Below are 10,781 nucleotides of genomic sequence, written 5' to 3'. Positions count from 1 at the left end.
ATGTGATTTTCAAAATTTAAGCATGAATTTTTAAAAAATGACAACAAAACAAAAGTATTAAGTAGACGCAAAATTCTTTCTTGAGTATAAGGATGACTTACAATTTCAGTGTAATGTTATATAGACCTATCAAACAATTATCTAAATAAAAAAAATAAAACAAAACACAAAATACAAAAACAAACAAAACAACCCAAATACATGTATATCTCATCTTCAACTTTCCAAGATAATTGATCAATCTACAGTTCCTTTGCTTCAATGTAAATCGAATTCGTATGGCGTTTTGATCTACGTGACAAAAGTACAGTTTCAATCTACCGAGATAAAGGTGTAGAAAAGTAGCGCCATTATAGACAATGGCCCGGCGGATAAATACATAACTCAGAGATATGGTGAACAGTGCGAGATTGTATGTTCCATTTCTTATTGATAATGGCGTCGTAGACGTGATAATACTGATTGTATATCACACTCAACTTCTTTCTGAGTCAGCTAAAAAGGCCCGAGATTGTGTTAGCAAATACTTTTTTGGCGATCAATAAGCCATCTTGTATTTGGCCGGATACCCTATTCAAGGTGTCACTTGTATTGCAGCGGAATTGCACTTCCGGCGATGCCGGTATTACCCATTTAATGTATATACCAGGATCTTTGATTAAAATGACCGAACGATGTATCTGGTAGAATACACAAATATATAGTGAAAGAAACAGATATCCTTCGGCAGGATTGATTTGGCGTCATTTAGGCTTAAAGAGGCACTTTTTTCTTTGCGCTTAGCTTCGATATCAACTTTTTTATATTGACGCACCAAGTCCACAGCCAACCAGAAAAGACAAAAATTCCACACCAAAGTTCATATATCGATCTCAAGTAAATAATGACTACATGGAAATTTGCCTAAAATGGTAATTATATATAGTGATAATTTTCCATTCCATCACACATCTGTCCGAATCTGCCAAACTGGCCGCAGGCGCTTATTGATTCCTCGCAACCCGGCGCGACTGACCATTGTAATTAGTTTGGCTGGTCAAAGATCGGTCAGCTTCCGCTATATTAGATATTAGGACGATTGGTGGTTCGCTCTTTAGGTTCGGCCCAGAGAGGTATCTGAGAGTACCTTTGTTTTTGATTTACTGATGAACTGTCACTACTCAAGGTTTACTGAAAATATAACTTTCAAAATCGATTCCTTTTTATAGAGACAATTATGTTAAGCTTATAATGTTCTGAAGTTTTCTATAGGATTTTATTTCATTCTTCATCTATTTTACCTTTCACCAAGTTTCCATATAACGGACACTTTAAAAACTTCTGTATAAATTTTCTATCTTTTGCCTTCAAATAACATGGATGAGATTTAAATAAAAATAAATTCATATGGTCAATAGACATATTGACTTTATTTGCATTTATCATAGGCCTAGGTAATATTTAAGTTTGTATTCTTTACTTCTCAAGTCCACATTTTCAGTGCTATTTTAAGGTAAAGACAATGAAGAAATGTATTGGGGTTTTTGTATTTTTTTCGTTTTTTTTTCTTTCAAAATAAAAAAGTGTCGATATGAAGGTATTTCGTTGCTAATGTTAAAATCTCTTTCACGTAGATTTAACCGGTAGTGTGTCTCCTTTTTACAAAATCACTTTCGTTTAAAAGCCTACATGTTGTGTGATATGATTCTGCTCAGTGACGTTTAATTTGTTCTAGTATACAGTGATGACGAAAATTCTTTCTTGATATTTCATAACCTTAATGATTACGAGAGTTATACTTTTATATCACATAACCTTAATGAAGCTGTCGTTACAACTCTTAGCAATAATTTAATAAAGAAAGGACCGTATTGAAAAACATGAAAATCTTGGTTGTTTTTAAGTTAGATTAAATGTCAGTATTCTCTCGCCTTTTATACAGTTATTGTGGTCGAGTTTCATTCTTTTCGAATTTCAGGTTATAGATAAATTTAGACAAATTTCTTAAAATACCTTCCATAAAAATAGTGCTGAAGTGCTGATTTTTCAAACAATTTCCTATGAATTTTATATGTGATGCTATGATCTGGGTTTATGGGATTAATTCTATGTTGCTAACCTTGCTCTTATTTAGGAACGTGACATTACTTACTTGGATTGACTAAAATGTACATGTCGGATATCGTCGACGAAACAGAAGACGCTTCCTTCCAGAACACCTGGTCTTATTCTCGTTCTAATTTTTTCATGATTCTTCTCGTAAGTATTTTGTTTGTTCACATTTTGTCGTAGCTTCATCATCTATTAGCCAGAATAAAGATTCTATTGACACGACGTCATTATCTTTCTTGTTTCCATATTTATTTATTTGACTGTGTTTCCGACTCATTTTTCATGACGAAATATTCCGGCTATTTTCCTTCTGTATATACTGGAAATGTATTTATGGATTGATAATACCAAGCACAGTCACTTTAATGTAGGAATTTAACGTTGGTTAAGGGGGTATGTATGTTTGTGGAGAGTGACATCATTCCAATCTTAGCAGCCATTAATGTAAAGTGCACTGTATATCAAGAGTTCTCTTGTCTCAACATTCGTTACAAATTGAAGTATAAGTTTGAAGTTTTTTTACGCAATGCGTTTTTCAATAACCAAACTACTATTATGCATAATTGCATTGTCATGTATTTTTCTTTGTTTCATAATGCAATACTGTTCTGCAAAACTTAATCTAAAACCCGGATAATTGAACACAGAACTCGCGTCTCTTACGTCTGTGAGTGATACATGGAAGTTGCATTCGTGTGGGCGGTGTGATAAATTCGATTGCATGGATACCTGTCTAACACATGCACTCAGATCCATTCAACAGACGTATTGAAGATTCTAGTCGAGTGTCTAAGATTTGGTTCGCTCGCGGTTATCCGGACACGTTTTGATTGACACAAGGAATTTTCTCTTGTCATGGAGATTTTTTAGCAATCTGAAGTTTCTGGTCGCATCCATTGCTTGTAACAGAAGAATCACGATTTCATTGCGAAAAAGTATTTATCAGTGTGTGATACAGGGAGCTCTTAAGTGTATCTTTTGGTGTCCTCAATTCTGCCACGGTTCCTACCTGTATTTGAAGTCCATGACATTTGTCCTTAATCTTGAAAGTGGATGATCCCAACCAGAATTATCTTTATTCTACTCCTATTTTCCAGTAACTTTCTTTTTATTTATGTTTTATGTTTTCGGAGAATTCAGGCATTGTTTATATCCCAGTATGAATTAATTTTCATTCAATTTTCAATTTCGTCTTCTTCTTTTTCCCTGTTTACATTATCGGCGAATATATTTCTGATTAATAGCTAACGGCCACACAATGAGTTTCACATCTTTGCTTTCATTCCGAAATTTCATGACATTTTTCTTTAGAGTGAAATGTAAGAAAACACCATGCACTATATACTCGAACGCACACCAAATCGCTACACATAAGTTGACATTTATAACAAGTGGTAGTATCTACAATTACAGAGTGATGTGTAATGGTTGAAAGCTGTCCTCTTCCAAATACCAGAATATTTTAATAGACGTGAAATATTCAAATATATCGTCTTCTACATATTAGATGATACCAGCCATGTCACTCTAAGTCAATTCCAGGTAATGTAAGGTTGTCAAAATGAGAGTTGGGTATAACTCTCTAAGGAGAGAGGAAAACATTGAACATTTATACATAAGGAAAGTATAATGTATGTCAATGATATATACAAACAGGTCTTCATATGTCGACATCGGACCGGTTTTTGACAACATCATGCATGTGAGCTATGGTTACAGACATGGACAAAACAGTAGTTGATTACCTTTTCAACTTTTTATAAATGATACGCTTATTACAATCCCATTAGATTCACAGCAGTCAATTATAACAAATGCCAAAAATAAATCTCTATTACTACAACACAACTAGACATCATAATTTACACTTATCATATCAACCTGGATACAGTGTCTACATCACAAATACCGTGTGTTACTATTGTCTACATCTATAACACTGTGTGTCGCCAGTGTCTACATCTCATTCACCGTGTGTAAACAGTGTCTACATCTCTAAGACTGTGTGTCACCAGTGTCTACATCTCTAACACCGTGTGTTACCTGTGGCAACATATCTAACACTGTGTGTTACCAGTGTCAACATCTCATTCACCGTGTGTAAACAGTGTCTACATATCTAACACTGTGTGTCACCAGTGCCTACATCTCATTTACCGTGTGTAAACAGTGTCTACATCTATAACACTGTGAGTTACCAGTGTCTGCATCTATAACACTGTGTGTTACCAGTGTCTACATCTATAACACTGTGTGTTAACAGTGTCTACATCTCTAAGACTTTGTGTCACCAGTCTTTATATTTCTAACACCGTGTTTTACCAGTATTTACATCTCTAACACTGTGTGTCACCAGTGTCTACATATCTAACACCGTGTGTTACCAGTGTCTACATCTATAACACTGTGTGTTACCAGTGTCTACATCTCTAAGACTGTGTGTCACAAGTCTCTACATCTCTAACACCGTGTGTTACCAGTGTCTACATCTCTAACACTGTGTTACCAGTGGCAACATCTCTAACACTGTGTGTTACCAATGTCTACATCTCAAACACCGTGTGTTACCAGTGTCTACATCTCTAACACCGTGTGTTACCAGTGTCTACATCTCAAACACCGTGCATCACCAGTGTCTACATCTCTAACACTGTGTTACCAGTGGTAACATCTCAAACACCGTGCATCACCAGTGTCTACATCTCTAACACTGTGTGTTACCAGTGTCTACATCTCTAACACCGTGTGTTACCAGTGTCTACATCTATAACACTGTGTGTTACCAATGTTTACATCTATAACACTGTGTGTTACAAGTGGCAACATCTCTAACACTGTGTGTTACCAGTGTCTACATATCTAATACTGTGTTACCAGTGGTAACATCTCAAACACCGTGCATCACCAGTGTCTACATTTATAACACTGTGTGTTACCAGTGTCTACATCTCAAACACCGTGTGTTACCAGTGTCTACATCTCTAACACTGTGTGTTACCAGTGTCTACATCTATAACACTGTGTGTTACCAGTGGTAACATCTCTAACACTTGGTGTAACCAGTGACTATATCTCAAACACTGTGTATTACCAGTGTCTACATCTCAAACACTGTGTTACCAGTGTCTACATCTCAAACACTGTGAGTTACCAGTGTCTACATCTCAAACACCGTATGTTACCAGGGTCTACGTCTCAAACACCGTGCATCACCAGTGTCTACATCTATAACACTGTGTGATACCAGTGTCTACATATCTAACACCGTGTGTTACCAGTGTCTACATCTCTAACACTGTGTTACCAGTGTCTACATCTCAAACACCGTGTGTTACCAGTGTCTACATTTCTTACATTGTGTGTCACCAGCGTCTACATCTATAACACTGTGTGTTACCAGTGTCTACATCTCTAACACTGTGTGTTACCAGTGTCTACATATCTAACACTGTGTTACCAGTGATAACATCTCAAACACTGTGTGTTACCAGTGTCTACATATCTAACACCGTGTGTTACCAGTGTCTACATCTCTTACATCTTGTGTCACCAGTGTCTACATCTATAACACTGTGTGTTACCAGTGTCTACATCTATAACACTGTGTGTTACCAGTGTCTACATCTCTAACACTGTGTGTTACCAGTGTCTACATCTATAACACTGTGAGTTACCAGTGTATACATCTATAACACTGTGTGTTACAAGTGGCAACATCTCTAACACTGTGTGTTACCAGTGTCTACATATCTAACACTGTGTTACCAGTGGTAACATCTCAAACACCGTGCATCACCAGTGTCTACATCTCTAACACTGTGTGTTACCAGTGTCTACATCTCAAACACCGTGTTACCAGTGTCTACATCTCTTACATCGTGTGTTACCAGTGTCTACATCTCTAACACTGTGTGTCACCAGTGTCTACATCTATAACACTGTGTGTTACCAGTGTCTACATCTCTAACACTGTGTGTTACCAGTGTCTACGTCTCAAACACAGTGCATTACCAGTGTCTGCATCTATAAAACTGTGTGTTGTGTTACCAGTGTCTACATCTCAAACACCGTGTGTTACCAGTGTCTACACATATCAACACCGTGTGTGTCTACATTCTTACATTGTGTGTCAGTGTCTAACACTGTGTGTTACCAGTGTCTACATCTACTCTAACACTGTGTGTTACTTCTACATTGTGTGTCACCAGTGTCTACATCTATAACATTGTGTGTCACCAATGTCTACATCTATAACACTGTGTGTTACCAGTGTCTACATCTCTAACACTGTGTGTTACCAGTGTCTACATCTCAAACACCGTGTGTTACCAGTGTCTACAACTCTTACATTGTGTGTCACCAATGTCTACATCTATAACACTGTGTGTTACCAGTGTCTACATCTCTAACACTGTGTGTTACCAGTGTCTACATCTCTAACACTGTGTGTTACCAGTGTCTACATCTCTAACACCGTGTGTTACCAGTGTCTACATCTATAACACTGTGTGTTACCAGTGTCTACATCTCTAACATTGTGTGTCACCAGTGTCTACATCTCAAACACCGTGTGTTACCAGGGTCTACGTCTCAAACACAGTGCATTACCAGTGTCTGCATCTATAAAACTGTGTGTTGTGTTACCAGTGTCTACATCTCTAACAATGTGTGTCACAAGTGTCTACATCTGAAACACTGTGTGTTACCAGTGTCTACATCTCTAACACCGTGTGTTACCAGTGGCTACATCTCATATACTTGCCGTAAGAGATTTTATGTAACAAAAAACAAATGTCACGTGATGAATATTACAAGATCTGATTAGCTTTGTTTTATTGGTGGTTGAACATTCCTTTTTTGGAGGTTTACTGCAAAATGATGATAGTAAACAATGGCAGGTGGCAATTGATGTAGACAAGAGTTTTAGTAACTAGTTGATAACGCAATGCCTGGTTTTTATTTTTGTCCTTGTTATTTTAGAATTGTAACCAACATTACAAATACCATTCGTCAATTAAACAGCAGTTAACAATATATTGAATCCAGGCAATCTCTGGTCTCAGTCTCCGAAACTTAAAGACCGCGAGAAATGGCTGCTAATTCTCGCTAGTTCAAATTCCAAATGGATGTCATGCAGAACAGAACGTGACCTCATTATACATTTCAGTGTTATGTACAAATCGCTCATTCTCTTATAAGAGACAGAACATCCTATTACGGCTTCAATTTGTAAGGATAATAATTCAGTCTTATGCAAAAGTCGACCCCGTTACCCCGATAACATAACAATGAGTTTGAATTGTATATGAACAGCTCCATGTGCTTGATAGCATTGATGGAACCATGCTGATCGCCTCCATTAACTTGCAGTGTTTAAGAGATCTTTATCCAAGAATTTCATTAAAATGCCAATTATATATTGAAGTAACACAATTGTCTTTTTGTCATGTTTTACAGAGAAGTTGACGGTTGCTAAGGTGACGTAATCATGAACCACGGTGGCGCTTTCATCGTATAGGAGTAGAAGATGGACGAGACAGAGTGACAGCTCTCAAATGGTTTAAATGCCTTCCGTTTTAGGATATGCTCGATTTGTACAATTCTGTTTAAAAAGAACAACATAACATTGATTTAGAATGTTCTGAAATAGACACGACACACTCAACTCGTTGCGACCAATAAATAGGAATTAAATACAAAGATTACAAGGAGCCGCGGAGCCAATTAGCATAAATCCTATCTGTCATTCCGGCTAATTTTCGGATTGTCTAATTTGCATCTAATTCAAGATTTCAAAATGACAGACACATTATTCAAATAATTGTTGTAGAAAACTATGATTTGCTCAATTACTGGAACACAAAGCAATTATTTTCTGAAAGCGATTTAAAATGTTTCTTTAACTGTCAGTTACTATGACTGGAACGTTCCGCCTCTGAGAATACAACCCCGCGTTGATTTAAGTAACAGATACAATACATACTAACAGATAAACAAGATACTTATCCTTCTGAATAAAAGTTACTGAAGTTTTGGGTTTCAACGTTCCCATATCGAAAACATTTCAATTAGGACATGTGTGCGTTTATTTATTTGATTTGATTTTATTATTATTATGTTTATTTCCAATAGATCGATTTTGCCTTTTCAAAATCTTCGAATGAAAATAAACTAGATTTACTTTTAAATATTTATGAAATGGTAAAGGAAGTTTATCGAAATAGTCTGGTTGGGGAATCGAACCCAGGCTCGCGTGGGTATTGGTTAGTACATTTACCACTAAGTCGTCCGACCATCAGCTCAAATCCAGTAATATTGATAATATGTCGGAGTTTCTTCAGAAAGGGTTGGGTAAGTAATTCAACATATCTAACCCATGATACTTGTTGATCATATATACCCGTACTTTGGGTTTGGGGCCGAATTCATGCAAGCTATACAGAGATATCATAACATTTTATTAAGAAATCATTTCAAGCTTATTTTAACACAGGGGCGTAGCTAGCCCAGCAGAAATGTGTAAGTCCAGGCGAGGGGGTCTTGGGGCTGCCTGGGGGGGGGGGGGGGGGGGGGGATCAGGGGGGGGGGGCGGAGGTCCCGACGGAAAATTAATTTCATGATTTCAAAGATATTTTGAATCGTTTTCTGAGACAGTTTTTTTATTTATCTAACAACGAACTTCAACCCCTGACTAAATAAAAGACTTTACTTTGTTTGAAAAACTTGTCGATCGACGTCTGTAATCCAGAAGCCTTCTTCATTTTGAAAATTTGCACTTCAACAACATAACCGGAAACGTTGAAATGATAGTAAGTAGTAGAATAGTATGACGTGTAAAAAGTTCCGGAAAGCAATGCACTAAGCCTAGTTATTCAACAATTTTCTATTTATATTTTCTTATTTATACAAAAATATTAGATATTTATTTTCAACCTTAGTTTTGTAATTCTGTCCGACATACTCTATGCACGGATTTTTTTTATGTGTAAGCCCGGGCTTTTTCTTTCTATGGAAGCTACGCCTCTGTAACACCCTCATCCTTCTCGTCGCATGCATCCTTTCTGCCGAACACATTCACCATTAGCCTGATGTTATTTTAGAAGTGATGTTGTACAGACAGAAGATTGACGGAAGATGCTGCTATTTAGAACCCTGTACAGCACGCATATGACCGACGACTTAATATTCCAGTTATCGTTTGAATGCCGACCAAGTCCCGGACGTTATTTTTTCCCCTCACTTTGTCATAGAGCATGCTTTCTGACATTCATCAAGACCGGATCGATATCAAAATGTCAATACGACGTCAGAATAATCTGGACAACATAGACAGAAAAATATAGCGCGTTGGGTTTTCCGTCTTATGCACGCAATAAATTCTAATCAGTTACTGGTGTGTGATGTAGACAGAAATAATATTACACTGAGAATGATTATAGAAATATATTTAAATAATCTACAAGTCTCTGATCCCATCAGACATTCCAGTATAAAGAGGCCAAGTGGGCATGAGCATCGCTCACCTATTCTGTAGCTTATAACGAGAATCCGTTGATGAAAGTTTTTTGCAGTGTTTAAGAGATCTTTATCCAAGAATTTCATTAAAATGCCAATTATATATTGAAGTAATACAATTGTCTTTTTGTCATGTTTTACAGAGACGTTGACGGTTGCTAAGGTGACGTAATCATGAACCACGGTGGCGCTTTCATCGTATAGGAGAAGAAGATGGACGAGACAGAGTGACAGCTCTCAAATGGTTTAAATGCCTTCCGTGTTCATTTCAAACTTGAAATACCTTCTCTCTAGTGTGGTAAGTAAGTCTACTGTCATTTGAAGATTAGATAACATTTTACATAATGACCCTGTTATTTTACCAAAGTCGATAAACATGACAACTTTACTTCCTTGCGTACAACTGACCAAATATCCGACCTCAAGACTTTCAGTTATTGAGAAGATGTTTGAAGATTTCAACACATTTGACCCCTGTAACTGGTCAATTTGAACAAACTTGCAACTGGCTTGTGCACGTGTTGGTCACCGAGTCAACGTGGCATGCATTCTACTTACTTGTATGATTTATATCGAGATGCAGGTTCAGGAAAATTATTGGGAAATTTTATGGTCGGCACTATAACCGCGTTAAGAAGTATTATATACCAAACAAAAAAAGAAAGGTAACACTACTTTATTCTGTGATTAATTAATTAACCCCTTCATAAATCCTTACCAATCATGTACGAATAAATTAATTGATCAATTCTGATAAAACTGCAGCCATGGTCCATTATAAAACTTTGCGTTCAGTTGATTTTATTCGACTGTAAAGGACGTTGGGGTCAATTTCAAAGGTAACACCATTAGTAACGGGTATGGCCACCGTTTGCGAAGTTAACAGCATTGCAGCGTCGTCGCATGGAAATCGTAAACCGGCGGATAATTCGAGGAGAGATTTTGTTCCATTCAGCGATCAAGGCTTGGGCCAGCTCCTGCAAGTTTGACGGCTAATTTTGACGTTCTCTCACGCGTCGCCCAAGAACGTCCCAGACATGCTCAATCGGTGACAAATCAGGTGATTTAGATGGCCAATCTAACACCTGTACGTTATTCTGCTGCAAGAAAGTTCTGCTGACGCGACTGGTGTGCGCTGGTGCGTTATCCTGTTGAAAAATGGCGCCAACGCCATG

The sequence above is a fragment of the Ylistrum balloti genome, unplaced genomic scaffold, assembly GCF_031769215.1.
Source record: "Ylistrum balloti isolate Yb309-2 unplaced genomic scaffold, AGI_CSIRO_Ybal_v1 Utg369798, whole genome shotgun sequence".
In the NCBI taxonomy this organism is placed as follows: Eukaryota; Metazoa; Mollusca; class Bivalvia; order Pectinida; family Pectinidae; genus Ylistrum; species Ylistrum balloti.
Note: the sequence above shows the minus strand (reverse complement) of the source record.